This window comes from Paramormyrops kingsleyae, chromosome 9 (assembly GCF_048594095.1).
Source record: "Paramormyrops kingsleyae isolate MSU_618 chromosome 9, PKINGS_0.4, whole genome shotgun sequence".
Classification (NCBI taxonomy): Eukaryota; Metazoa; Chordata; class Actinopteri; order Osteoglossiformes; family Mormyridae; genus Paramormyrops; species Paramormyrops kingsleyae.
The window spans coordinates 12,048,161-12,075,664 of record NC_132805.1 but is presented as its reverse complement, the minus strand read 5'-3'; the positions used below and the strand labels follow the sequence as shown (position 1 = coordinate 12,075,664).

General features: G+C 51.6%; 1 protein-coding gene across 10 annotated transcripts in view; it reads right to left on the bottom strand.

Moving 5' to 3' along the window:
* The window catches only part of hivep3b (HIVEP zinc finger 3b), a 104,746-nt gene that overhangs the window by 62,085 nt on the left and 15,157 nt on the right, over positions 1 to 27,504 (bottom strand). For 9 of the 10 annotated variants that reach the window (XM_023807666.2, XM_023807668.2, XM_023807665.2 and 6 more), the window contains one exon: positions 12,278 to 12,400. The gene's annotated coding sequence lies outside the window, so the exon portion shown is untranslated. Of the gene's footprint in view, positions 1 to 12,277; positions 12,401 to 19,802; positions 20,001 to 27,504 lie in introns of those variants that run through there. The other variant, XM_023807667.2, reaches the window with a different exon arrangement.

Here is a 27,504-nt window from a genome sequence, read left to right as displayed (position 1 = left end):
ACTACTTTAATCTGCCACAAATGGAAGAGAGCATCCAAGCACTGGCAGTGGAAAGTCCTTTAAACTCTCTCTAGAGGATCTGGTCACATACATGGCCCTGAGCTGCACACCAGGCCCTGCACTGGACACACGGGAGAAAATGCCAGTGCACTGCAGGTAGGGGACAGCCAGGAGGACATGACAGTGCCTTGCAGGTAGAGGACACCCTGGAGGAAATGACACTGCATTGCAGGTAGAGGACCCTGTGGAGGAAATGCCAGTGCATAGGAGTAGTGGGCACCCAGGAGAAATGCCAGTGTATTACAGGTAGGGGACACCCAGGAGAAAATGCAGGTCCATCACAGGTAGGGGACCCTGTGGAGGAAATGCCAGTGCACTGCAGGTAGGGGACGCCATGGAGGAAATGGCAGTGCATTACAAATAGGGGACACCCCGGAGAAAATGTCAGTGCATCACAGGTAGAGAACACCTAGGAAGATATGCCAGCGCATTGCAGGAGATACTACAGGCCATTAAAAGACATGGATTCAATGCACCACATGCCTGAAGTCTACAGGAGGAAACCAGAGTAGGCAGAAAAAACCGACTTGGCACTGAAGACTCTACATGCAAATTCTACAGGGATCAAACCTAACACCCTGCAGCTACAAGGTTATGGTATATGTACACTGCAGATGCTGTATAAGCCTTCAAGAAGATTTTCCAGAACTTTCTGTAGCTTTCATAACTTCAATCTCTTTGTACAAATAAAAAGCCAACAAGTTCCAGAAATAAAAAAAAACATGAATTATATATGACCAGAAGCCCACCTGTATAATTTATCCTTGAAATTGATAAAATATTTATAATTTATTACCATTTCTAACCAAGCACCCGGAATATGGCCCAGACCTCGGGGTGGACAGTGATGGCCAGGGGGCAGGAGTAGAGCTCAGGAATGGGGCCAGGGGGCTCCCTGGGTAGCACCAACCAGCCCCACCCCCCCCACCCCACATACTAAGCATCTGAATGTTCAAAAAGGCAGGAGCATAGAACTGCAGCAAGTGCCTAGGAATCAGCCCCCAGGTGAGCAAGGAAGCGCAGCAGGAACAGGAGCAGAGAAGAAAACTGAAGGCAAGGGCTACCCAGAATCCAATGCTGCAGTTCAGACAGAATCAAAGGGATCGGCACTGAAGCGGGCCGCCTATTCCCAGCCCTGAACCCTCATCGATCAGCCTGGCAGGAAATCTGCCTGCGTGATGAAGGGCTTCCAGCGACCGCGGCCCAGACCGGCGAAAGAGAAGGAGGGGCTGGGATTCAGAGAAAGCCAGGCTGGCATTGCTGGGAGGGGATGGGAGCCTAAGGCCAATCAGTCAAACCCCTCCCCACTATGACCACCACCCTCCAGAGCCAGGGTCAGGAGTGGGGCTTGGCAACCGTTCCATCAAATGCACCAGAGCTCAGGGAGCTGGCCAGCTGGGAGGATCACAGCCAGAGGGTGCTTCTCTCTGCTGCCCGGTCTGCATGTAGCAGAACACAGGAAAACACAGAGAAACACAGACAGAGAGACAGGGAAACACAGAGACAAATATACAAAGTGAAACACAGAGAAACACATACAGAAAAAGGGAAACAGAGAATAGAGCTAAAAGATTTATGGAAATCGCAATTTGAAACAACGCAATTATTAAATCGCAAAGGCTGCGATTTAGGACATACATCATACGGCACGTGTGACCCATAGTTCAAAAATGTAGTGAGAATAGTTTTACTAATTCATGGCATCCTCTCTGTATGACAGTCATTCTGACCAATCAGAAGTGCCGTGCTCCTCACATGCCAGTTATGCTGACCGAACAGAAGTGAAGAGAAGTGTGAACAAATGAATCCGCTGCCAAGTTATAAGACGATTACCTGCCTATTTCATGGTCAGAGATTATTTTCAGAAAGGTCCTATTATTAATGGAATGATTATTGTGACAGAATTCAGTGGTTGTATAAAACAAATTTCTGTACTTGTACATTAGTTCTGTACACCCATGCAGAGATTTGCACATTTGTATTTTAGTTTTGTACACCTATGCAGCAGAGTTTGTGTTTACAAAAAAAGCTTTGTACACTTGTGAGTCACAGATTTGCAAATTCTCATGTGCACATATTCAGTAACCACTTTACAACTATGAATAGGGATTACAAGTGCACTTGGAATGCGGGGAATTCTGGCTTCTGAAAATATGTGCAAATTTACAAGTGTGCAAATCTCTGCAAAGGTGTACAAAACTAAGCTGCACACACGCAAATCTATTATACATAACCGTGGAATCTAAGCAGCATTAGCTGAAGGATTCGTATTGATTTTTGCTTACTGCAATTGTTTTATTATTATTATTACTACTTAATTTAACAAAGTCACAACTTATGTGATAAGTGTTTTATGTTTCATTGTTCTTTGCTAATTTAACCCTTGTGTACGTGGAACTTTCAGGAATTGCTATTACTTTACTAATAAATGACCATAAAACAATTTTAGTCTATTTTGCCTCAAATTTATAGTAAATTGTTGCAGATGTAGAGTACATGACATAATCTGGAAACAGTGTCCACGCTGAATCATATAACCATCACCATCATACGATGATGTAAAAAGTTTGTTTAAAAACTTTTTTTAGTGTTCAGGAATGAGATATTGAATAAAAGTTAACACAGCTACGTTACTTGTCGCTTGATTTTTAAATATGTATATGCTGGATCACTAAAGACCTGAGGTATGTACAAGGGTTTAAAAAGTACTGTTAGAAGCAACTCATATGTTTAAGTTCTTATCCTTGCATTAGAATATAGACCAGTTAATATTTTGATGGTATCTCATGTGGTAATGCTGTGTCATAAGTTTTAAATCTATTACATACTGAATATTGAACTGAAGCTTGCCTTTTAAAAAATCATATCACAAATCAAATTGCAGTATCTGTTAGAAAAATCATGAGTAGATATTTTCCTCAAATTGTTCAGCCCTAAAAGAGGAACATACAGGAACACAAGAAACACATGGACACACAGAGAACATGCCAGGAAACAGGGAAACATACAAAGACATAGGGACAAAGACAAAAATGCAGGACAGAGAGGCACAGGGAAACAAAGAGAACCATGCAGGGACACGGGGAAACACAGAGAAACTAATAGGGACTCAGGAAAACATACAGAGACACAGGGAATGCTCAGAAAAACAGAGAGAAGTACATATACACAGAGGAACAAGCACAACATGACAAACACAGAGAAACAGGCAGAGACTGACAAATAAACACAGACAAACAGGCACACACTGACAGAAAAAGACAGAGTAACAGGCACAGCAAAGACATAAATGCACACACAGACATAGACTCATAGAGAGAGAGACAAACAGACAGACAGACACTGACATACAGAGTCACAGACACACAGACATACAGAGACTCACACAGATACAGACAGACATACACAGACATATAGAGATTCACACAGACATACACAGACATACAGAGACAGGCAGAGACTCACACAGACAGATACAGACACACAGCCTCACACAGACAAACACAGACATACAGAGACTGACACAGACCTACGGAGACTCACACAGACAGACACACAGAGACTCACACAGACAGACACACAGAGACTCATAAAGACACAGACACAGACGCACAGAGACTCACAGAGATACACACAGACTGAAACAGACACTCACACAGATACACACAGACAGACACAGACACACAGAGACTCACACAGACATACTGTACACAGACAGACTCAAACAATGTGATGAGTGGACATCTGGCTGCCTCTCCCCGTGTCTCTCTGTATTAGCATACACCCTTCAACAAGCCCGTCACACATAAGGCTTCTTCTGCTGGCACCACTGCAGACCTGACAGCAGCCTGGCAGCCAGGAGGACCGCATCCCACTCAAGGCCAAGGAAGGGCCTGACTGACACCCCCCCCCCAGGAAGAGCCCGACTGACACACCCCCCCCCCCCCAGGAAGGGCTTGACTGTGATAATCTGGTGAGCTGGTGCCCTGACATGTTGACACCCTGACACGCTGGTATGCTGGTACCCTGACACATGCTGACACCCCTAATGCACTGGTGTGCTGGTCTCATAACGTGCTGACGCCCTGACGCACTGGGGGCCAGACACACTGACACTGTTATGCACCGGTGTGTGCTGGTGCCCTGACCTGCTGGCTGCCCTGATCATCCCCTGACACCTTGATACCCTGGTGTGCTGTTGTCCTGATACGCTGACACCCTGATGTGCTGGTGCACTGACGCACTGATATCCTGACACGTTGACACCCTGACGTGTTGGTGACTTGACACGCTGACACCCTGACCTGCCGGTGCATTGACACAGTGATGCCCTGACACACTGACATCCTGACGTGCTGGCTCACTCATGCTCGCCCATTTCCAGGACACTACATGGGCAGGTGAGAGCCAACCTGCAGTATAACTTAGAAGAGAAGCTTGATAAATGACGGTAAATCAGCATGTCTGAGCGAAGTCTGCACCCTCCTCTCCTGCATCCTCCCGCTCATCTAAACGCTGCACATATGTTGCCATGTGACTCCTGACCGAACGGTGCTAGCCACGCTCAGATGGCTGAGGCAGACCTTGTGGAGGCGAGATTCCACGCTGATTCCCCCTCCACCAATGTAAAAAAAAAACGAAGCACACTCGACCACTTTGTTCCTGCTCCTGTTGCCATGAGCTGCCACAGACGGCTGGGGTGGTGTCATCAAAGACCGTGCCAAGAAACACGGCGCCTTGGCAGACTGCCCATGTCCGCGTTATCGACCAGCCTCAGGGTCAAACAGCCTCATTGGGGGAGTCTTATAAATGGCAGGAGGGCCAGAACTAGCCAATGGCAGTCGAGTTCCGCCTCCTCGAGCCCAGCAGACTTGTCCAGAGGCAGGAGGAGCCCAATCACAATGCAGAGGCCATGGAATGTTCCCAGCTAGTTCAGTGTGATCTGTGCCTGCGAATGCTCATTGTATCTTACCAGCACCACACATAAGAACACTGATGCAACAGTCTGGGATATTACAAACTGCCCTAGATAATGACGGGAGCTTCGGTGGCCTGCAGGGGGCGTGGAAGGGTGCTGTTCTAAAGCCCATTATTTTTAGGGGAGAGTTAGCAGCCTACAACTGCCAGAGTGGCACCACCACCTCTACTCCACCTGACAGGGGCACCGTAGACCCAACAGGGAGCCTCCTGGGGTGCAGGCGGCTCATTAATGCGTGCGGGCCGCGTGCTTCCGGCAGGCCACAGACGCCGTGCCCCAAACGGCTGTTCTTTTGCTGGGAACACGCCGACGTGTGTGGCTGAATAATTAAACAGAGCACAACACGGTTTACTAAACAATGAGCAGGAAAGAACGGAAACAAATCGGGTTGGGGGGCAGAATGAAAGAGAACGAGAGAGGGGGAGAGAAAACAAGAGGGGAAGAGAGAATGAGAGAAGGAGAAAGAAAAAGGGGGAGAGAGGACGAGAGAGGGCGAGAGAGAGAGAATGAGAGGAGGGGGGAGAGAGAATGAAAGGGTGGAGAGAGAGAGAACAAGAAAGGCCAAGAGAGAGAAAAAGAGGGAGGCCGAGAAAGAGAATAGGAGAAGGGGAGATGGAGGAGAGAGAGAGAGAGAGAGAGAGAGAGCCAGCCTGGACACTATCTGAGGCACACCATGTGCTGGGGAATGCAGGGCCCTGAGACCTGCGGAGCTGACCAAGGCGCCACAGCTCCTGCCACATTACCACCATACCTGCCACTGCAAGAGATGTGTGGATGCTTATATGACCATGTGACTGCCGTCTTTGTTGGGGGGTATGAGAAAAACACAGGAGACCCCCCCCCAGCGAGCAGCCTGTGTGCCTGGCTGTGATGCAGACAGCAAAAACAACTTGACTGTCGCTTTGTGTATGGTCATTTTCCAGTGGCACCGGTGATGCACATGGCTTGAGATTCAGAAAGATATGAAAGATGTTCTAAGGTCCACCAATACCAGCAAGGCGTTTCCACCAATCACACATTGTTCTGCTCCTTACTTTACCTATGGATAACAGTTTAGTAAGTTGCCCACTTGTCACAACATGGATAAATGAGAGTTGGATGTATGGTGAAGTAAGGGGTCCACACAAGGAAACATGTTATTAACATCCCAGGGAAAAGAATCAGGTCAACTCAGAAGACAAAGTGCAAAGCGAATGAAACACTGTCAGTGGTAAAAACCACTCCTGCAACAGCACTCTGTACCTGAGACAGGGAGAAGCCTAAAACAAGGTGTCCATAAACAGACTCTGCAGGCACTGCATGTGATTGGACGAATACTCCTCACATGCAGACCAAGTGGCCAATAACAACATGTGGGAGGAGCTAGTAGGACATCAAAGTCCACCCACAGGCGAGACTGTTGTTCATCAATGTCCGATGCCCAACAAGACCCAATGGCAGCCATTAAAGGACCAGTGCAAGGCAGGATAATCCATTGATTGACAGCACACCATATGCCTGTTCACCAAGAGCTTTGGAGTTCAAGCTATTGTCACAAACGTTGGCAAGATGAGGGTTTCACACGCAAGCAAGATGCAAACACTGTGAAGCAAGATTTGAGGCACAACGAATACTGCAAAGCAGATTTTCCCAAAATTCACTTTCCCCCTTCATCCATTTGTTGCCACCCTGCCCCTTCCACCGCGCATTTGCACATAAATTATGTTCCACATGCTAAAATTTCAAAATCCCTTTTCTTATTACTACTCAAACAATGTTTTTTCTCCTCTCCCCACAAACTTCAATATACCCAATTGTTTTGTAATTGCCACTCTGCAGATACAGTTTCAGGGATAGAGGCTGTCCAGCACATCAGAGACCCAGACGGAGAGGCCAGCCAGCATGTCAGAGTCTCAGACAAAGAGACCTGATGCCACATCAGTCCCAGACAGAGAGGTCGGCAGGCGCATCAGAGTCCCAGACAGAGAGGCCGGCAGACGCATCAGAGACCCAGACGGAGAGGCCGGTAGGCACGTCAATCCCAGACAGAGAGGCCGGCAGGCGCATCAGAGTCCCAGACAGAGAGGCCGGTAGGCACGTCAATCCCAGACAGAGAGGCCGGCAGGCGCATCAAAGTCCCAGACAGAGAGGCCGACAGGCACGTCAGAGTCCCAGACAGAGAGGCCAGCAGGCACATCAATCCCAGACAGAGAGACCAGCAGGCGCATCAGAGTCCCAGATGGAGAGGCCGGCAGGTGCATCAGAGTCCCAGACGGAGAGTCCGACAGGCGCGTCAGAGTCCCAGATGGAGAGGCCAGCAGGCACATCAATCCCAGACAGAGAGGCCAGCAGGCGCATCAGAGTCCCAGATGGAGAGGCCAACCAGCACATCAGTCCCAGACAGAGAGGCCAGCAGGCACATTCAGAGTCCCAGACAGAGAGGCCAACCAGCACATCAGAGTCCCAGACGGAGAGGCCGGCAGGTGCATCAGAGTCCCAGACAGAGAGGCCAACCAGCACATCAGTCCCAGACAGAGAGGCCAGCAGGCACATTCAGAGTCCCAGACAGAGAGGCCAACCAGCACATTCAGAGTCCCAGACAGAGAGGCCGGCAGGCGCATCAGAGTCCCAGATGGAGAGGCCAACCAGCACATCAGTCCCAGACAGAGAGGCCAGCAGGCACATTCAGAGTCCCAGACAGAGAGGCCAACCAGCACATCAGAGTCCCAGACGGAGAGGCCGGCAGGTGCATCAGAGTCCCAGATGGAGAGGCCAACTGGCGCATCAGAGTCCCAGACGGAGAGACCGGCAGGTGCATCAGACCCAGACGGAGAGACCGGCAGGTGCATCAGTCCCAGACAGAGAGGCCGGCAGGCGCATCAATCCCAGACAGAGAGGCCGACAGGCGCGTCAGAGTCCCAGACAGAGAGGCCAGCAGGCACATCAATCCCAGACAGAGAGGCCAGCAGGCACATTCAGAGTCCCAGACAGAGAGGCCAGCAGGCGCATCAGAGTCCCAGACGGAGAGGCCAGCAGGCACATCAATCCCAGACAGAGAGGCCAGCAGGCACATTCAGAGTCCCAGACAGAGAGGCCAGCAGGCGCATCAGAGTCCCAGACGGAGAGGCCGGCAGGCGCATCAGAGTCCCAGACGGAGAGACCGGCAGGTGCATCAGACCCAGACGGAGAGACCGGCAGGTGCATCAGTCCCAGACAGAGAGGCCGGCAGGCGCATCAATCCCAGACAGAGAGGCCGACAGGCGCGTCAGAGTCCCAGACAGAGAGGCCAGCAGGCACATCAATCCCAGACAGAGAGGCCAGCAGGCACATTCAGAGTCCCAGACAGAGAGGCCAGCAGGCGCATCAGAGTCCCAGATGGAGAGGCCAGCAGGCACATCAATCCCAGACAGAGAGGCCAGCAGGCACATTCAGAGTCCCAGACAGAGAGGCCAGCAGGCGCATCAGAGTCCCAGACGGAGAGGCCGGCAGGCGCATCAGAGTCCCAGATGGAGAGACCGGCAGGTGCATCAGACCCAGACGGAGAGGCCAGCAGGCGCATCAGAGTCCCAGATGGAGAGGCCAACCAGCACATCAGTCCCAGACAGAGAGGCCAGCAGGCACATTCAGAGTCCCAGACAGAGAGGCCAACCAGCACATCAGAGTCCCAGACGGAGAGGCCGGCAGGTGCATCAGAGTCCCAGACAGAGAGGCCAACCAGCACATCAGTCCCAGACAGAGAGGCCAGCAGGCACATTCAGAGTCCCAGACAGAGAGGCCAACCAGCACATTCAGAGTCCCAGACAGAGAGGCCGGCAGGTGCATCAGAGTCCCAGATGGAGAGGCCAACCAGCACATCAGTCCCAGACAGAGAGGCCAGCAGGCACATTCAGAGTCCCAGACAGAGAGGCAAACCAGCACATCAGAGTCCCAGACGGAGAGGCCGGCAGGTGCATCAGAGTCCCAGACGGAGAGGCCAACTGGCGCATCAGAGTCCCAGACGGAGAGACCGGCAGGTGCATCAGACCCAGACGGAGAGACCGGCAGGTGCATCAGTCCCAGACAGAGAGGCCGGCAGGCGCATCAATCCCAGACAGAGAGGCCGACAGGCGCGTCAGAGTCCCAGACAGAGAGGCCAGCAGGCACATCAATCCCAGACAGAGAGGCCAGCAGGCACATTCAGAGTCCCAGACAGAGAGGCCAGCAGGCGCATCAGAGTCCCAGACGGAGAGGCCGGCAGGCGCATCAGAGTCCCAGACGGAGAGACCGGCAGGTGCATCAGACCCAGACGGAGAGACCGGCAGGTGCATCAGTCCCAGACAGAGAGGCCGGCAGGCGCATCAATCCCAGACAGAGAGGCCGACAGGCGCGTCAGAGTCCCAGACAGAGGCCAGCAGGCACATCAATCCCAGACAGAGAGGCCAGCAGGCACATTCAGAGTCCCAGACAGAGAGGCCAGCAGGCGCATCAGAGTCCCAGATGGAGAGGCCAGCAGGCACATCAATCCCAGACAGAGAGGCCAGCAGGCACATTCAGAGTCCCAGACAGAGAGGCCAGCAGGCGCATCAGAGTCCCAGACGGAGAGGCCGGCAGGCGCATCAGAGTCCCAGACGGAGAGGCCGGCAGGCGCATCAGAGTCCCAGATGGAGAGACCGGCAGGTGCATCAGACCCAGACGGAGAGGCCAGCAGGCGCATCAGAGTCCCAGATGGAGAGGCCAACCAGCACATCAGTCCCAGACAGAGAGGCCAGCAGGCACATTCAGAGTCCCAGACAGAGAGGCCAACCAGCACATCAGAGTCCCAGACGGAGAGGCCGGCAGGTGCATCAGAGTCCCAGACGGAGAGGCCAACTGGCGCATCAGAGTCCCAGACGGAGAGACCGGCAGGTGCATCAGACCCAGACGGAGAGACCGGCAGGCGCATCAGTCCCAGACAGAGAGGCCGGCAGGCGCATCAGAGTCCCAGACAGAGAGGCCGGCAGGCATGTCAGACTCCCAGACAGAGAGGCTGGCAGGCTCATCAATCCCAGACAGAGAGGCCAGCAGGCACATCAGAGTCCCAGATGGAGAGGCCAACCAGCACATCAGAGTCCCAGACGGAGAGGCCGACAGGTGCATCAGAGTCCCAGACGGAGAAGCCGACAGGCGCGTCAATCTCAGACAGAGAGGCCAACCAGGTGCATCAGACCCAGACGGAGAGACCGGCAGGCGCATCAGTCCCAGACAGAGAGGCCGGCAGGCGCATCAGAGTCCCAGACAGAGAGGCCGGCAGGCATGTCAGAGTCCCAGACAGAGGCTAACCGGCAGGCATGTAAGGGTCTCAGACACAGAGGTCAGCATGAGCATTAGAGGCCCAGACGGAGAGGCCCGCCAGCGCATCAGTCCCAGACGGAGAGGCCCGCCAGCGCATCAGTCCCAGATGGAGAGGCCAGCCGGCAGGCATGTCAAGGTCTCAGACAGAGAGGCCGGTGTGTCAGAGTCCCGGACGGAGAGGCTGTCTGGCATGTAAGAGTCTTAGATGGAGAAGTCGGTCAGCATCTCAGAGTCTCAGTAGTGAATGAGTGACACCTTTACCTTAGGACTTAAATTGTTCATTTAATGGGATTTTTCAAAAGTTATAGACCTTCATAAACTAAACTGAGCTGCCATACCTCCCTCAGCTTTTACCATTAACCTACAGGTGGGGGTGATGTTTGCGTCCCCCACAGTGGAATACCATATTCATTCTCAGTGCCACCTCACATTTCACCCTTAGTGGTGCTGCAATGTCATTCTGTTCATTGCTGGGGGGGGGGGGTTCCCTGAACACTAGACCAAGAGTAGGCAGTAAAAGGAGGAGCAAGCTGGCCACTCCCGGAAACAATCAGGACCAGTGCAAAACAAGCATTCTAGACATGCAGAAAAAGCACTGTGGAATCATGGACACACATATTCACAAGCTCTGAAACCAGTGCCCCCCCCCTGCTTGTCTTCCTTGTCAGACAGACTCATTCTGCATCACCCAGTACATCCGGAGGAGTGGTGGGGGGGGGGGGAGTTCTGGAATACTAAGCCCTGAGTGTGCTGACCCCCAACCCCCCCCCCCCCCCCAGTACCTCCACTTTGCTGCCCCACCCAGAGGTGTTTGAGTTTTGGGATGGGCTGTGCCGGCCATCACCACAGAGTGAGGACTGTTCTGGTGTACAAACTGACACAGTGTGGTGTAAGCTCAGAGAGATGCCTTGTGTGAGTGCAGCGAGTAGGGGGGGGAGGGGGGGGCACTGCTCAGCCCAGGACATAACTGTCAGCTGTGTGTGACCCAGGACGGGGCTGGGAGGACTGCAGCAGACCTGCTACACCTGGTCAATCACAGAACTCGCACTGCCTGTCTGTTTCTCTGTTTGGGAATGATGGGTTAAACAATGCAGGGGGGGTGGGGAGTTAAAAGCATAGACCTTTGACTCGCGGATGCTCGGGGTGGGGGGACTGGGGGGGGTTTAATCGGTGCTGGCGTCCAGCCCTTCCTTTGTCTGACACTTCAGCAAGGCCGGAACGCAAGGCAAGCCCATCACCTCGGTGTGGTGCCCGTAACTCTAATGAACATAGCTCATAATCCATTTCGGGTCCGGTCACATGCCCAGGTTCTCCTGGACCACCCCCTTCCGCCACCCAATTTTTGAGTCACCAGCTGATTCCTAAGTGCCCCCTAGTGGCTACTGTGGGTAAAAATTAGTGATTCAACATGGAGACGTGAATGCTCTCAGATGTCTTTTAAAAAAAACTCCCCTCCCCCCGGTCCCTGAATATGTCCCCAAAGCACTCCCCATCCTTCCATTGTATAGTGAGTCTGCCTCTGGTCGTGCCCTATCAGCCTGTGCGCCTTCACACTCAGATGTGATCTGTGAGACCTTTAATAACCTGCTCCGTGCTACAAAACGTGGCCCAGCAGCATAGTGCTGTGAGCTCCTCCCCCAGTCACATGATCACAATGAGCAGATGACACGACTCAGCCATGGCGGGGTGAGGGGGATCATAAGTGTGACCTTGATCGCAGCCATGTGGAGGACAGCCATGGCCTCCGGCAGTGGGGGTGACACCCAAGCCCACCCACCCTCCCCAGGCTTCCATGAGAAGGCCTGAAACGGGGGTGAAGCTTCCATCACAGAGGCGGTTTGCTTTGATTTGGCCAACCTGGCCGGCATCCCAGCTTACTGTTCATCCCCATCCACACGACCGACGCAAATACCAACCAATAGCGATTAAGGAGTCCAGAGACAGACCTACCCCTTTTTGATGGCAGAGCTCTGACTGGTCCCTTCTGCAATCTATCAGCTCTTGGCAGTGCAACCCCAGCCAATGAGCATCAGCTGTGCAGGGTGTCAGTTAGAGGAGCCCTCCAAGGCAATCCTGCAGAGACAAACAGACAGAGAACCAAAGCACAGCATTAAAACCAGGAGCTACAGTGCTAATCGCTACAGACTGATGGGTGCATATGTGCTTCACCTAGATCACTACATGCAGAGCTAGGAATGGGGAAACTGTTTCCTAAAGAGGAAGTGACAGGTAGGACTACTTTGGAAGCAGCACTGTCTAAAATTTAACCCCGAAGAAGGCTCAGAAAACAGGCTGCTTCAGTCTGTCCGATTCCTTGACATCCCGTATTCCAATCGGCGCAGGATATTCATGGTAAACGCCAAGGTGACATGAGAAGCTGCACCCGTCAGCCTCCAGTCGCTGGGCAACCAAAAAGGAGGCGTCACATGGATAATGTGCAGTCAAACGCGACTCCTGTGAAATAAGGAGCCCCAGCCCAACAGACCACTCAGCTCAATTATGAGTAACGGAACAGAACACAAGGGAACGCAATGGGATGAAACACACGCAAGGGAATGCGATGGAATGGAACACACACAAGGGAACATACGCATTAGAACGTGATGGAATGGAACACATGCAAGGGAACGCGATGGAATGGAACACACTCAAGGGAATGCGATACGAATGGAACACACTCAAGAGAACGCGATGGAATGGAACACACGTAAGGCAATGCAATAGAATGGAACACACGCAAGGAAATGTGATGGAATGGAACACACACAAGGGAACACACGCAAAAGAACGCGGTGGGATGGAACACACGCAAGGGAATGCGATGGAATGGAACACACACAAGGGAACACACGCAAAAGAACGCGATGGAATGGAACACACGCAAGGGATTCAAACACACTCAAGAGAATGCGATGGAATGGAACACACTCAAGGGAATGCGATACGAATTGAACACACTCAAGAGAATGCGATGAAATCGAACACATGCAAGGGAATGCAGTGGAATGGAACACACGCAAGGCAATGCGATAGAATGGAACACAACGGAATGGAGCCTGGAGTGATGTAACTGAGTGGAAAAATGTTAGGTAACGTTTCAACTTGAACCTTCTTGCTCTTTGACTATGGAAGAAACACTAGCAATACAGTCGGAATACTGTGACTTGAAAGCACAATCCATCCAGTCTACCACAGATAGTACAATTCATCTGGTCCACCACCGGGGTATGAGGCAATATTCATCTAGTAACTACACAGATGGATGCCTGATGTAGATGTTGATCTGAGCCTTAATGTCCCACTTAGGAGCATATGCTAGGGCAAGGAGCAGGGGGTGCCCTGGTCAGGATGCCAGTTCAAGACAGGGCACTTACACTCACATACAAAGGACAATTTAGAAATGCTATGTAGGGAAATCTCCAAGCAGAATAAGCCCACAAACATACCCATAACAAAACACCTTAACAGAACACCTGTCTGCATCGTTCTTCAAAAGTACAGGGGCTATGGACAATGGCAGTGAATCAGACAGTGCAGTTAACATCTGTCAAACATAATCGTACACCCGGGACTCGTGGAACTCTGGAGTTGGCCCAGACCTTAGACAGCATGCTTTTGGTAAAATCACTGCCACCCTACAGTCAGCACAACATAAACTGTTTGACATTCTCATCCATGCGATGGCATGGCATTGATACTCATAACATGGCTTACACAGATTACTCACATTATTAATCAGCAGCTAAATGCTGCACAAGGAGACATAGCAAAACAATACTCTTTGTGGATTTTCTATTATTTTGTGAATCCAAGCAAGCAAGCAAAACATAATCCAAACCCTAAGCAGACATAATTCATTCTGATATCTTGTCACTTGCTACAATCTTCATTAGGTAACAACATAAGACACATCACCACAGGTACACAGAATTATTTGCACATCATGAGCTAATGGCGCTGATGGAAATCAGCCCAGATTACACATTTAGTCCATATTATCTTTAAGTACTCTAAAATCTAGAAAAACCAACAGCAAACCAGAAAAGAAACAGGCCTTAGCATGTGTTCATCATATATACTGCATATAAGTACTGAGCCACAAAAACTACACCCACCTCACATAGCAGACCCACGTGGTGGAGCTGCCTTCGCAAACCAGCTGTCTGTGACACGTTACGCTGAACCTGCGCGTATATGCAACACCACACAACAATGACAAGCACGCGAGGCTCTGGGCTGGGCTGTTCTGCTTCTGGGCTGTTCTGGAGCCTGCAGTTTGCAGACCGTCGTCCCTCCGGTATTATATACCCCGACCCCTTTGGGGTGACAGGGTGACCCAGCAATGGGGGTGGGGTGGGATCGTATCACACCGGTCTGGCTCCAGCTCCCCTCCAGATGGCAGCAGCCAAGAGGGATGGAGCAGCACAAGGCTTTCCTAACCCTAAAGGTGTACTTCCCGGTCAGGCCACACGGTGCGAGTGGCCTGCTGCCCTGGTCAGACAGTGGATAAAACCCAGTGTAAAATGTGCTCCAGCGGTGAGCCAGCGCCAAACAGCCCAGGCAGGCAGCCCTGAGGCTGACAGCGAGAGAGTGATGCTGGGTTTTAGACCAGGGAGCGCCACAGAGCCCCTCCCAGGGACCTCTGCTGTCAGGAATATTAGACATAAGTGTGTGTGTGTGTCTGCATGTTTGTGTGCATCTGTGATGAACTGGGTAGGGGCTGGGTAGGGGTTACGGTCATCATGTTGGGATTAGGGTTTTCCCCCATAGAAATGAATGAGGAGTCCCCACAAAGATATAATTACAAACCTCTGTTTGTGTGTGTGTGTGTGTGTGTGTGTGTGTGTGTGTGTATGTAGGCACATCCAGAAGCCGTCAGGAAGTCCCCAGGGTGGTGTAGATGAAGGACTTTCCAGCCCAGGGCAAAGCCCCCCTCACCACACACATACTGGTACAGTAAAAACAAGCCTCTGAGCTGAACCCCCCACCCCCCTTGCCCACTGATGTTCCTTAGACAGTCACACAGCTACTCAGTAGCATATGTCATTATGACTGGTAGAGGGATACAGAGCCGGGATGGACAGAGGATGGGGACAAAGATTGGCTGTGAAGGGGAGGGTGGCTGTCACAGCAAGGACAGCTCCCTAGTAAACAGCATCAGAGCGGAAATGACACAATGAACACAGGACGTGGTGAGGCGAGCGGCCCCTCCCAGGGAGGTCACCTGACAGCCTGGCCCGCCACCACAGTGACACTGTAGTCCTCAGCGTGGTCCCTCTGCTGTAAGAGACTCCTTAATCACAGACATATTAAATCAAAAACATAATGACAAGTGTGTCTGCGGATTTCCCGTCTTTCAGAGATGTACAGGTGTGCCATCGATATGCACTGCTAAACATCTTCCTCCACGCACATTATCCAGCACAGAGGCCCAAAGCCTACCACAGGACACGCACCAACACACAGCATCCCTCGTGTTCAGAGACACCAGTCCAACTTGTCTAATGCCTATCATACCAGAGGAAACCCTGCAAATGGTAAGAGTACACAAACCTCACAACCGCACAGAGCCAGGCCTGGAATCAGAGCCCCCGCCCTCAGGTTACGGTACTGACCGATGCGGTGGTACCTTTCTCTGTATTTATAAGTCGGCTTGTCATGCAGTGGAGCCATCTCAAAGCCAAGCTGGAATCTGAGACTGAGGCAGCAGGACACATGGCAGGGGCCAGAGAAGCTCCCAGCTCCCCCGCGGGAATCCTACCCTTAAACCCCTTCAGCGCTTGGCTCCGTAGAAGATCAATACATTGATCCAGGAGAAGAAGTACAGCCCCCCCCCCAACCTAATACAAGGGAACACCAACACCCTCCAGCAAGTGGAGACACACCTCCCCTAACGGCAAACTATGCACGTTTGGAAAATAAAGATGCCCCATTTTGCTACCCGGTTTTAGTAACTGCTGCATAACATTACCCAAATGTGAGCTTTACTGACGGTCATGTGGACCAGCGTGACATGCCTTCACATTGGCTCAGGCCCACAATGCGCAGACACCTGCAGGTACGCACACATGCACGCACACATGACCACATGCACATGCATACACACACACGACAGAGGAACTCTTATTATTCGCAAGCATTACAGGATGGGTAGGCAGCACATTGGTGACCCTAAACCAGCAGCCTCCCCCAGCTGGGACACCCCCCACCCCCCCAGTCGCTGATGAGCCCTGGCTTTGTTGGAACAACAGCAGCCCTTCCCAGCGGCACCAGCAGCCTGACACCCGGCTGTCACACATGGAGCTGAAACCGGATCCCATCCGATCGATGGAGCTTCAGGGCGAGGCCTAATTGGCTGGCGCTGATCACAAAGCGCTGCTTCCCAAAGGCTTACGCATGCAGTCAGCAGCCCGGCTGAAAGTGTCATCTCTAAACCCCCCCACAGGTTCCAAAAACCACCTGGAGAGCCATCACAGGCTGAAAAGCATGCTTAGTATGGAGAAGAAAGGCCGGAAGCTCAGTGTCAACTAGATGGTCTGTCTGAAAAGACGGCGGGCGAATCGGACACGGCACCAAGGTGATGTCATTCCCTGGGGGGGGCTCCTGGACCGCGGCCCGGATGGCGACACCAGCTGCTAACTCACAGCAGGCCACTGCACTTTCTCCAGCACTGGCCAACCCGTCAGGTCACTGTGCTGGGGGGGAAGGGAGCAGGCAGGGCGTTCTGCACCCTATACAGATCTTTGGACACCACACAGGGACATCAGCTGCAGCAGACTTCCCCCCCTCCTGCCCCCTCAGATCAGGCTGACACCCCCCAGGAAGCAGCTTTAAGAAAGGGCAGATACCAAGTAGCACCAGTTTCTTTACCTCCATCACACCACAGCACCCCCCAGCCACGCCAGCCACAGCACCACCGTTCCTTGCCCGCGTGCATCTGAGTCAGCTTCTTCTCAGTCTGTCCGGAAGAGATCAGAAACCCAGCCTCCAACATGCAGCACAGATTCCCGGTGCTCCAAGCTGCGTCATATCGCGTTGCTGGGCTGAAGCCATGGCTGGACATCACGAGACCGAGGCTGTGACACGTGTGACCCAGCCTGCAGACATTGGTCCTGCCCGGCCCTCCCTGCTATTCCGCAGCACAAACAGTTGACTGCAATTAGAATTGCCAAGAAGGGAGAGGCCTTTCCGTAAGTGCCACTGTGCTTCACAGCAGAGGGCACTCCTGTGCAGAGTCGCCGCAGCCCTGCGTAAGCGCACGGTCGAGAAGAAGTTCCAGACCCTCCACTCAAGGGCAACATGCCCCTCATTCCTGTGATGAAGCATTCAGGGGGCCACTCATGGAGAGGTGCCTACCGTGGGTTGCATTCAGGGGGCCTCCTATGGGAGGCTGCATACAGGGGGCTGCCTAGGGAGGCCTGCCCACAGAGGGTGGCATTCAAGGGGCCACCTACGGAGGGCAGCATTCAGCGGGCCACCTATGAAGGGCTCTCTACAGAGGGTGGCATTCAGAGGGCCGCCTACAGAGGGCAGCATTCAACGGGCTACCTATGGAGAGCCACCTACAGAGGGCGGCATTCAGAGGGCTACCTATGGAGAGCCACCTACAGAGGGCGGCATTCAGAGGGCTACCTATGGAGAGCCACCTACAGAGGGCGGCATTCAGAGGGCTACCTATGGAGAGCCACCTACAGAGGGCGGCATTCAGAGGGTTACCTATGGAGAGCCACCTCCAGAGGGCGGCATTCAGAGGGTTACCTATGGAGAGCCACCTACAGAGGGCGGCATTCAGAGGGCTACCTATGGAGAGCCACCTACAGAGGGCGGCATTCAGAGGGCCCTATGGAGAGCCACCTACAGAGGGCGGCATTCAGAGGGCTACCTATGGAGAGCCACCTACAGAGGGCGGCATTCAGAGGGCCCTATGGAGAGCCACCTACAGAGGGCGGCATTCAGAGGGCTACCTATGGAGAGCCACCTACAGAGGGCGGCATTCAGAGGGCCCTATGGAGAGCCACCTACAGAGTGCGGCATTCAGAGGGCTACCTATGGAGAGCCACCTACAGAGGGCGGCATTCAGAGGGCTACCTATGGAGAGCCACCTACAGAGGGCGGCATTCAGAGGGCCCTATGGAGAGCCACCTACAGAGGGCGGCATTCAGAGGGCTACCTATGGAGAGCCACCTACAGAGGGCGGCATTCAGAGGGCTACCTATGGAGAGCCACCTACAGAGGGCGGCATTCAGAGGGCTACCTATGGAGAGCCACCTACAGAGGGCGGCATTCAGAGGGCTACCTATGGAGAGCCACCTACAGAGGGCGGCATTCAGAGGGCTACCTATGGAGAGCCACCTACAGAGGGCGGCATTCAGAGGGCTACCTATGGAGAGCCACCTACAGAGGGCGGCATTCAGAGGGCTACCTATGGAGAGCTCCCTACAGAGGGCGGCATTCAGAGGGCTACCTATGGAGAGCCACCTACAGAGGGCGGCATTCAGAGGGCTACCTATGGAGAGCCACCTACAGAGGGCGGCATTCAGAGGGCTACCTATGGAGAGCTCCCTACAGAGGGTGGCATTCAAGGGGTCACCAATGGGAAGCCACATACAGGGCATTGAGGGGGCCGCCTATGGAGTGCCGCCAACAGGAAGCCACAAAAAGGGCTCTTAATTACCTCTCCGAGTTGCCTAATTAATTGCTCAGCCGGTGATTCAGTAACGCAAGCAGGACAGGAACTGGCCTCCAGGACAATGATAGACTTGTCTGCACTACTGCACCAGCAGGTGATGATAAAGTGACCAGGGTGACTGACAGCACTCTGCAAACAGCTATCAGTCCATCCAATAGTAACTAATCATTGGTCAGGGCTGATGTGTGTGTACAAAAATGGCACGCACACACACAGACACAGATACAGACATTCACAGTCCATGTGCACCTCAGCGGCACCCGTTCACCTCCAGACTGCAGGGGAAAGCGGAGAACATGGAGGAACCCCACAAGTGGAGATGGGGAGAACAGGCAGACTGCATGCACACGGAGGAACCCCACAAGTGGAGACGGGGAGAACAGGCAGACTGCATGCACACGGAGGAACCCCACAAGTGGAGACGGGGAGAACAGGCAGACTGCATGCACACGGAGGAACCCCACAAGTGGAGACGGGGAGAACAGGCAGACTGCATGCACACGGAGGAACCCCACAAGTGGAGACGGGGAGAACAGGCAGACTGCATGCACACGGAGGAACCCCACAAGTGGAGACGGGGAGAACAGGCAGACTGCATGCACACGGAGGAACCCCACAAGTGGAGACGGGGAGAAAAGGCAGACTGCATGCACAGGGAGCCGAGGACACCACAGGTCTGAGACGCGAGTGCAGCCCACCAAGCCAACATGCCTTCCAGAGAAGCATTATTCATTTGCTTGACGGATTCTTCTACCTCTACCAAATATAAAGCTCACCGTTTCTTACCGTATTGGTTCACAGTGTGGCTGCAGCGTCTCCAGGCTCCAGCTGACCCCAATACCATCACCTTTTGTCCAGTAGTTTGGGTCATTAACCACCACCCTATTCAGTTATCTTGTTTTAATTACTTTTATGTTTTTTATTCAATTTTTCCCCCAGGTTTTGGAGATTTTGAGGGCCCCAGTGATTGGGGTTCGCGGTGCCTGTGTACGAGGTCCTCAGTCTCTGCTTTGGGTCTGCCCCAAGGGTCTGCAGAGGCAGCGGACCCCTCCCCAATGCCCCTAATGCCCTGTGACCACAAACCGCCATGTCCTGTCCCCTTCATAGGTCAGTGTGTCCCCTCACTCATCCATGCCTCATCAGCCCATGGCCCCTCCTCACAGAGAACCACGCCCCATGCAAGTGTCGGTGGGATGCAGGCAAGCCAGCGGAGGATGGCCGGATGCTGTCCTGAGCCAGCAGCGAAGGTGTTGGTGCCGCCCAGCCCGAAGCAGCTTGTTGACAAAGCACCGCTTGCAGGATACCTTCTGGGACACGACAGTGGGCCCAGTACCAGGGTCGCAGACCCAGCTGGGCCCATCTGCTTTCCACTGCTTTAACTCAAATATCCTGGGGGCAAAATACCACTCAGGCTCACAACGGCACCGGAATGCAGGCCAGAACCCGGAGCTCCAGCTGAGGATGAAACCTGTCTCCAGGCCGACGGCCTGCCCCGGCAGCACCACTCGAGAGGCCCCAACACCTATTCACACGCCTCTGACATGGCTGCACCAATGCCCGCTGGCGCCGAAAATGCACAAGGACAACAAGAGCGAGGAGAGCTGGAGGGCAAGCGAGTGAATAATCAGGACCTTGGTAGACACCCTATGAGACACTGCAACTGGTGGGTGACTCTGTGTGACCCCAAGGCTTGGAAGGGTCCTAAACAACCATTTTGAAAGAGCTGCTTGGCAATTCGCAGGCGAAGTCAGTGATTCTGAGTGACAGGATTTAGCAAGATGCTTTTGTTTCCCTGCCTGGGATGTGAGTGTGGCAGCACTGCCTGCTCTTTCAACAAAACAGGTGTGGCTGTTTTCATTTGTTACTCAAAGTACCAGGATTTGCTGGGAGGCACCAACAATGACTGGTGGGTAATCAGTCACCTGGTCAGGCCTCCAAGTGTGTGTTTATGAGGCAACGATGGATACGAAATGAGAAAGTTTGTTTTGCATGTTTGTTTTGCATAATGAAGAACTCTTGAGTCTTTTCATCCATATGAATTCTTGCAGAAATAGTTTGTAACTCATAAACTGGTCAGTCAACAGGAAATAAAAAAGACCAGCTGATCTCGCTTCTTCTTACAAAGACACCAAGATGATGATCTGCACTGCTTGCTCTAGACTTGACAGAAGAGCCTGTAGGAGCTATATTTAAGTTTACGAAATATTCTGGAGAATTTTATTTTTTGAGAGTTTGCAAATCATTTAGTAGTTGGTTTTGTACCTGTAAGTTTGGATATCAGACATTTATTTTGCAGAGATGGGTGCCATCCTGGGTTATTCCCTGCATTGCAGCCGTAGCCTCTGAGATATGCTCTGGATCCCTGTGACCGTGAACAGGATGAGCAGTTACAGAAAATGGATGGATGGACTTTTATTTTGATAGGACAACAGTGTAGATAAAAATGGCATCTCAGGCCATTAGGGAGTGGGACACTGGAACTTGTTTTGAAAATCACTGACCACCTATAGTTCTTTACCACTTTTGCTTTTGGATTAACGTTTCTGCTCTACTTTCTCTTTAAGTCATTGCCTGCTGTTCACTGTTCATCTGTGGTAACTGGAGACAAACATCTGTATACCTGCTACATATCCACCTCATCAGCCCATGGCCCCTCCTCACAGAGAACCACGCCCCATGCAAGTGTCGGTGGGATGCAGGCAAGCCAGCGGAGGATGGCCGGATGCTGTCCTGAGCCAGCAGCGAAGGTGTTGGTGCCGCCCAGCCCGAAGCAGCTTGTTGACAAAGCACCGCTTGCAGGATACCTTCTGGGACACGACAGTGGGCCCAGTACCAGGGTCGCAGACCCAGCTGGGCCCATCTGCTTTCCACTGCTTTAACTCAAATATCCTGGGGGCAAAATACCACTCAGGCTCACAACGGCACCGGAATGCAGGCCAGAACCCGGAGCTCCAGCTGAGGATGAAACCTGTCTCCAGGCCGACGGCCTGCCCCGGCAGCACCACTCGAGAGGCCCCAACACCTATTCACACGCCTCTGACATGGCTGCACCAATGCCCGCTGGCGCCGAAAATGCACAAGGACAACAAGAGCGAGGAGAGCTGGAGGGCAAGCGAGTGAATAATCAGGACCTTGGTAGACACCCTATGAGACACTGCAACTGGTGGGTGACTCTGTGTGACCCCAAGGCTTGGAAGGGTCCTAAACAACCATTTTGAAAGAGCTGCTTGGCAATTCGCAGGCGAAGTCAGTGATTCTGAGTGACAGGATTTAGCAAGATGCTTTTGTTTCCCTGCCTGGGATGTGAGTGTGGCAGCACTGCCTGCTCTTTCAACAAAACAGGTGTGGCTGTTTTCATTTGTTACTCAAAGTACCAGGATTTGCTGGGAGGCACCAACAATGACTGGTGGGTAATCAGTCACCTGGTCAGGCCTCCAAGTGTGTGTTTATGAGGCAACGATGGATACGAAATGAGAAAGTTTGTTTTGCATGTTTCCATCCAGAGGATGTGTCTTTGGAAGGCGGCACCCTGGAGTGAATCCATAGCTCTTGGGTTTAAATATAAATATTTATTGTATTTATTAACTGTATTTGTATTAATGTGTAGCACCAAAGGCAGCCCACATTATTTCAGTGCACTGTGTACTCATACATGGATGTGTTGACAATGAAGAACTCTTGAGTCTTTTCATCCATATGAATTCTTGCAGAAATAGTTTGTAACTCATAAACTGGTCAGTCAACAGGAAATAAAAAAGACCAGCTGATCTCGCTTCTTCTTACAAAGACACCAAGATGATGATCTGCACTGCTTGCTCTAGACTTGACAGAAGAGCCTGTAGGAGCTATATTTAAGTTTACGAAATATTCTGGAGAATTTTATTTTTTGAGAGTTTGCAAATCATTTAGTAGTTGGTTTTGTACCTGTAAGTTTGGATATCAGACATTTATTTTGCAGAGATGGGTGCCATCCTGGGTTATTCCCTGCATTGCAGCCGTAGCCTCTGAGATATGCTCTGGATCCCTGTGACCGTGAACAGGATGAGCAGTTACAGAAAATGGATGGATGGACTTTTATTTTGATAGGACAACAGTGTAGATAAAAATGGCATCTCAGGCCATTAGGGAGTGGGACACTGGAACTTGTTTTGAAAATCACTGACCACCTATAGTTCTTTACCACTTTTGCTTTTGGATTAACGTTTCTGCTCTACTTTCTCTTTAAGTCATTGCCTGCTGTTCACTGTTCATCTGTGGTAACTGGAGACAAACATCTGTATACCTGCTACATATCCACCTGTTTGCTTGGTTACTCCCGGTGCCAGGCGGCCTGCCTTCCTTACCACCTCTACCACTCGTTGTCTCTCCCAGTCCCTTGCAGGATTCACAACCAGGAATGTCCAACATCTGCTGAAAATATCACTCCAGTAGACTTGAGGTAACATATCTGAGCTTATCATATACCTTAGAAGAACTCATCCAGGACACAAGAGCATCTGAAAGTAACCACTTTAACAAACAAGACAGCATGCCATGTGACATGGGTGGAGTATACCCCAGTCATTCATGTCAACATTGATTTGCTTTGCATGTAGCATACATATAGTATAAAGGAATTTACCCAACTGCTAATCTTCATTAATTTTTAAACACATTTATTGTGAAGACTGCTGAGTGACTGTACATAACAATGTAGGTCCTGAAATGCTCCCAATAAGTGGTTAAGAAAATTATTGGAAGGCACTTAGCCTAAATTGAACACGTTCTGCTCTATAAATGAATAAAACAGTACGTTGCATCAGCTAAACCACACAACAGCCATAATGGTGCCTGAAACCCATCGGCAAGAAATTTGCACCTTTGGCAGGATAATAAAAACCAATGCATCAGTCTCATCACTTCTCAGCTGGTTCCAGAGGAGGGATTCGGAGGTTCCACCATAGCTGGGACTGACCTGCCCCTGTTCGGTCTGCACAACACCTGCATACCATGTGGTTCCGTAAACGTAAGGAGGTCTTTCTCAAGAGGACTCAGACGAACGTGAAGCTTGGTATAAAGAATCATGAGTGTGACTTAGCAGATAAGTCAAATGCCCACTTTCAGTCTCAATGAATGTGATAACTACCCCCCCGCCCGATGGGTTTCAGGCACCATTATTGGTGTTGGTCGGTTTAGCTGATGCGTATTGCAATGCAACGTACTGTTTTATTCATTTATAGGCCATTAGATAGAACCATGGTATAGGGAACATTATCTTGCATCACTGTATGTTGTGTACCAGAATAGGCTGGTGTGACAATAAGTCCCACTTGACCTGAAAGTAAATTTCAGTGCTATATTCCACTTGAAGTGCCATTATTACTCAGTAACCTTTCTGTCCAAGACTGTTAGTTACTGCAGAGACCGTTAAGAAAGCCTGCATTAAACTCAACCTTTGCTGGCATTTTTAATCAGAACCTACAGAACTACACATAAGCTGCAAGATTAAACACTGGATGTCTGAACCTGTTTTCTTCATATGTCCAGCACCATCAATGTTGGGAAGAAACCGCAGAGGAAAGAATGGTCAGATGAATCCTGCAGCCCTGCAGGTAGGTACCGTTTCCAAGAGAGTTAGCTTTGAACAATGTCAAGGTTAGCTTTGAGCAATGTCATGGTCACGGCATAGTCCTACTTTTGATAGCAAGCTTCCAGTAGAGCTGCACAGAACCCAAAGAACACCATGCGGTCCAAGCTGAAGGCATTTATCTCATAGGAAATCTCTTCTTTCTCACAAACAAGGTATTCCAGATCCCAAAGAACAAGACTGAGTTTTGACCACACCATCATCTCATTTTCCTTTTTAACTATTTATACAGTTGCAAAAGCCTTCAACAGCGTATAAAGTATAAAATACACATACAGTGCTGGTTTGGAGGACACCAAGCGTGTCTATGGCAGCCTCTCACATGATACCCCGCAGTGATTTCACAGAGATCGTTGTGGTTTTTTTTCCTGATTGTGGGGTGCATGCACCCCTAACCCCTGTGATGCGGAAGGGTTGACTACATAAAAAACATCAAGTATTGCAGCAGAAGTTTATATGTAAGTGGATAGGAGAGGTAAATTTGTGTAAACTTGCCCAGTTACGCATAATGCTCACATGGCTTGCAGGTAGGAATTGAATGTGTGTTTCACACAAATCAGCCCCAGGTCTTCTCCATCCTGCATCTCACAGCCCCGCCCTGCTATGCTCCTTATGGGAACTCGCTGGGTATGCTTCTCAGAGAGAAGTCACGAGGCTCCGAACAGCAACAGCCTCCCAGGAGAGACTGCCGCATATCAACAGCACGGCTCAGCTAGAAGTCCCGCGATCTCCGCAGTCCATCATGACGCGCGTGTCGAAACAGTCTGCGTGACTGCTGCGGTGCATCTCTGTAAACATCTCTGCACATGTGCCAGCGTTTGCATCTGCGTTAGCGTACACCCGTTCACTTGTGTAGCTGGCACGCGCGCAGGAAACTGCAGGCTGGAGACGCCAAAGCCGACACACACAGAGCCTTCAGCTCCCTCCTGAGCTTCGCCGAACAGAGTTAATGACCACACCGGGGATTTGAAAAGGTGCCGTTGGCCGCTTCTGTTTCATCCTGGGACTTAGCCAACTGGAAGCAAAGCCAAAGTACAGATGGCAGGAGTGATAAGGAGGGAGTGTAACGGAGTGTGAGCTTGTGTTTAGCACTAGCAGGCACCAGGGGGACGATCCGGGTCCGGGTCCAGGTCTCACATTACAGTCTCAGAAAACAATCTGCAGGCCGCGTGGGCTCAGAAAAGGCGATCCATGTATAATGTGCCTTTGGAAGCCAAAATGACAAACGATTATCCCTGCTGAAATGCGCACAGAGAGCCTAGAGTTATTCTGAGCACAGCACAGCATTTACTCACATTTTGCAGATTTATATGCAAGCTGATGTCAGGAGGTTGTCGTTTTCTAAGGTCAGAGCAAAAACTACAAATTAGCAAGCTGCGTGACGGATACTCCTGCAGGGGAAGTGGTCCTGTCCGACACACATGGGAAGTGCACAGCGGGCTAAGCGGAGGGCCAAAGCCTGTAATGCCATCATCATCATCATCATCATCTTCATCACGGTGCCCGGGAAGGACACAGCAGCCAGGGGACTGAACACCACAAAGCAGTTGGTCAGAAGGTGGTGTTGTGAAGTGGCCCAGAAGTCCTCTAACCACCGTGGAAATATGTCTGGTTCATCGGGTGCCATGCAAGGGGCTGCAGCAGACACACAGAGCAGTCTGCGCTAAGTCACATGGGTGGGCTGAGTTCTTTACCACCAGCACGTGAGCAAATGTGGGCTTCCAGCACAGCTGAGGTGCCGCTGATAGGAGGACCTCAGATGCTCGTGGAGTCACCCGTGGCTGGATGGACAGGATTTAGAAGTGGGGGAAGCAGGGCTGGGCCCATGCAGGACGTGGCACCAGTACATCAGCATATCTCTAAGCCTGAGGTAGGGGCTGCTGGCCTGCCAGCAACAGCAGGAGCAGGAGAAGGTATAGAGGCAGAACTACATCAGGGCTGGAACAGGCCAAGAAACAGCAGCCATCAAAGTTAAAGGAGGGAAGGAACCTGAAAAAGGCCAGGATTTGTGAAGGGAAGAGTTAAGGGTTTCAGCAGAGAGAGAAACGTAAATTGGAGGGCTACAGTAGGGAGGAAAACAGAACGTAACAGAAAAACTGTAGAAAAGTAGAAAATAACATATTCAGAATAGCTCAGTTTTGCTTAATACACGCAGGATCACCCCAAAGTATATAAAGACATAATTTATTTGCTTTATTTGTACTAGGGGTCAATTCCAGTTAAGTGCACTGCCACAGGTACGATAGGAAACTTCTGAGCGTCTCTCCAGCTGAGGGATGGTAACTTCTTATGTCTGGTTGCACTGCCTGCTGGGTGCACACATGCCCCTGTAGCCCTGATCTGTCCTTCTCAGCTACGTCTCCCAGACTCCATTACTGGCGGCAGCCATGATTGGCCTTGGATGCAGGGGAAGGATGCACACCAACACACACCCCCACCCACACAGGCAGACACACACATACAGACTGACACACTGACAGACAGACACAGACACAGTCACAGATACACACATACATGTGTGCAGTAAGGGCAAGGGTGGAGGCACCAAGAGCAGACTCAACCACCCGTCATTCGATTAACCCAGACTGACTGAGACTCCATGCTGCAGAGCAGCGCTGCTACAGGCCGCCGTTTGCTGCAGAATCGCATTCGCCTTTGCAGCTGCACAGCCATGTTAACCTGGGCATGGTGAGGATTATCAAAAACCACAGGCGAAAGGAAAACAGCAGCCACAGTATAGCTGCTTGCCATGACATCTGGCAAGAACGCATATTGGGGGGATAAGGGCATCTGGACGGGTCCCCTCAAATGGGACACGAGTGAAGTGACAGGACCTGCTTCCCCCCCCCCCCCCCCCGATGA